The sequence below is a fragment of the Octopus sinensis genome, linkage group LG9 (assembly GCF_006345805.1).
Source record: "Octopus sinensis linkage group LG9, ASM634580v1, whole genome shotgun sequence".
Classification (NCBI taxonomy): domain Eukaryota; kingdom Metazoa; phylum Mollusca; class Cephalopoda; order Octopoda; family Octopodidae; genus Octopus; species Octopus sinensis.
Window position 1 is genome coordinate 108,066,016 of NC_043005.1, and position 2,500 is coordinate 108,068,515.

The following is a 2,500-nucleotide window of genomic DNA, read 5'->3' on the forward strand; positions in this document are numbered from 1 at the left end:
TTTTTCTTTCCTTCCGTCTTTCCTTTCCCCACTTTTCTTATCATTTTTCCATTTCTTTTCTTTCCTTTCATTCACCTTATTCATTGCTTGCTGCTTTTTCTAAATGGTCTGTACCACCCGACCACCCACCACTACTAACACCACCACCCACTTTCTATCTCCTTCATTTTCCCCACATAAGAATTGTTTGTGCTAATTTTAAGAATTAATAATGCCCAACCATTTTTCTATAGACTGGACATTGTTCAATAACTTGGTCAAATTTCTTTAGCTAGAAATTCTTTGATTTTTGTCAATAGGCAAGAGGAGTCTATAGAATTGGCACTGGTCATTTTGCTGCAAGAAGGAAATGAATTTTAAAAAGACAGAACACTCTCCCTTTCCCTTACCCCATTGCCCACCAAAAAATAATAAAATGAAAAATGAATAAAAAATAAATAAAATGATATGAAAAAATTAATAAACACAAATCTGAAAAAGAAAATAAGACCTCTATTAATAATAATAATAATAATAATAATAATAATAATAATAATAATAATAATGATAATAATGATAATGATAATAATGATAATGATAATAATAATAATGAAAATAATAATAATAATAATAATGATAATCTAATAATAATACTATTAATATAATAAAAATAATAATATAATAATAATAATAATGATTAATAATGATAATGATAATAATGATAATGATAATAATAATAATGAAAATAATAATAATAATAATAATGATAATAATAATAATAATACTATTAATAATAATAATAAAAATAATAATAATGATAATGATAATAATAATAATGATAATAATAATAATAATAAGGAAAATAATAATAATAATAATAATAATAATAATAATAATAATAATAATTGATGTCAACAGCAGCCACAACGACAACAATAATGTTAAGCATAATGTAAATGGCTAATAAGGGAATTGGAGTAAATAAGTAAATATACAAATATATAAGAAGGGAACATGGAAAGACTGAAAGAAAGATAGAAAGAAAGAAAGAAAGGAGGAAAGGGAGGAAAGAAAGAAAAGGTCCCAAAATAATTTGTAAGACATTTCTTTTTGCTCTCAAGAACCCTCCCCAATCTCTCCGTGTCAATTCTGATAACAAGTAAATGACAAAATAGTTAATTACATTTAATACTTAATTTGTATGAACTGTATTGATTGGTTTATTGATTGACCCCTTCGTGCACCTCTCCCCCTCCCCCTGCACTTTACCCATGCTCATTATGCTGACGGGAATGAACCCTCAGTGCACTATTTTAAAGGAATTTCCCATTTTATTTTTTGAGCTTGTTTACTTCTTGTGTGTGTGTGTGGTGTGTGTGTGTGTGTGTTTGTGTGTGTGTGTGTGCCTTGAATAATGAAACATCTGTATGTTTCCCTCTCGTGACCAGTAAGTAAACCCTAACTGGAGATGAGACTTCGCAAAAAAGACTAAGGAATCTGAAGTCTATCAATAATTATATATTTTATTTGCGAATATATATAAATATATATATATATATATATATAGGTGCAGGAGTGGCTGTGTGGTAAGTAGCTTGCTTACCAACCACATGATTCCAGGTTCAGTCCCACTGAGTTCAAATTTCACCGAGGTCAACTTTGCCTTTCATCCTTTCGGGGTTGATTAAATAAGTACCAGTTATGCACTGGAGTCGATATAATCGACTTAATCCGTTTGTCTGTCCTGGTTTGTCCTCTCTGTGTGTAGCCCCTTGTGGGCAGTAAAGAAAAAGGAAATGTTAGCACACTGGTCGAAATGCTTAGCAGTATTTCATCTGTCTTTATGTTCTGAGTTCAAATTTCTCTGAGGTCGACTTTGCCTTTCATCCTTTCAGGGTCAATTAAATAAGTGTCTTCTACTATAGCCTCGGGCTGACCAAAGCCTTGTGAGTGGATTTGGTAGACAGAAACTGAAAGAAACCCATTGTATATATATATATGTGTGTGTGTGTGTGTGTGTGTGTGTGTGTGTGTGTGTGTGTGTGTGTGTGTATGTTTGTGTGTCTGTGTTTGTTCTTCCAATATCACTTGACAACTGCTGCTGGTGTCCTCATAAGTTAGCGGTTCGGCAAAAGAGACCGATAGAATAAGTACTAGGCTTACAAAGAGTAAGTCCTGGGGTCGATTTGCTAAAGGTGGTGCTCCAGCATGGCCACAGTCAAATGACTGAAACAGGTAAAAGAGCAAAATAGTATATATGTGTGATATATTGTGGACCTCGCTGAAATCAAAAGAATTTGCTTTGAGTTTGACTAGTTAGTAAAAAACATAAGTGTATTGATAATGATGATGACGATGGGGATGATGATGAGGATGATGATGTTATCATCATCATTGTTACTGCCTTCATTATTGGCATTTGTGTTGATGTTCATCTTGGGGATGTAAGAGGATGTCTCCACCTCCACCTCATCATCATCATCATCATCATCATCATCATAACTACTGTAAACCTCACTAC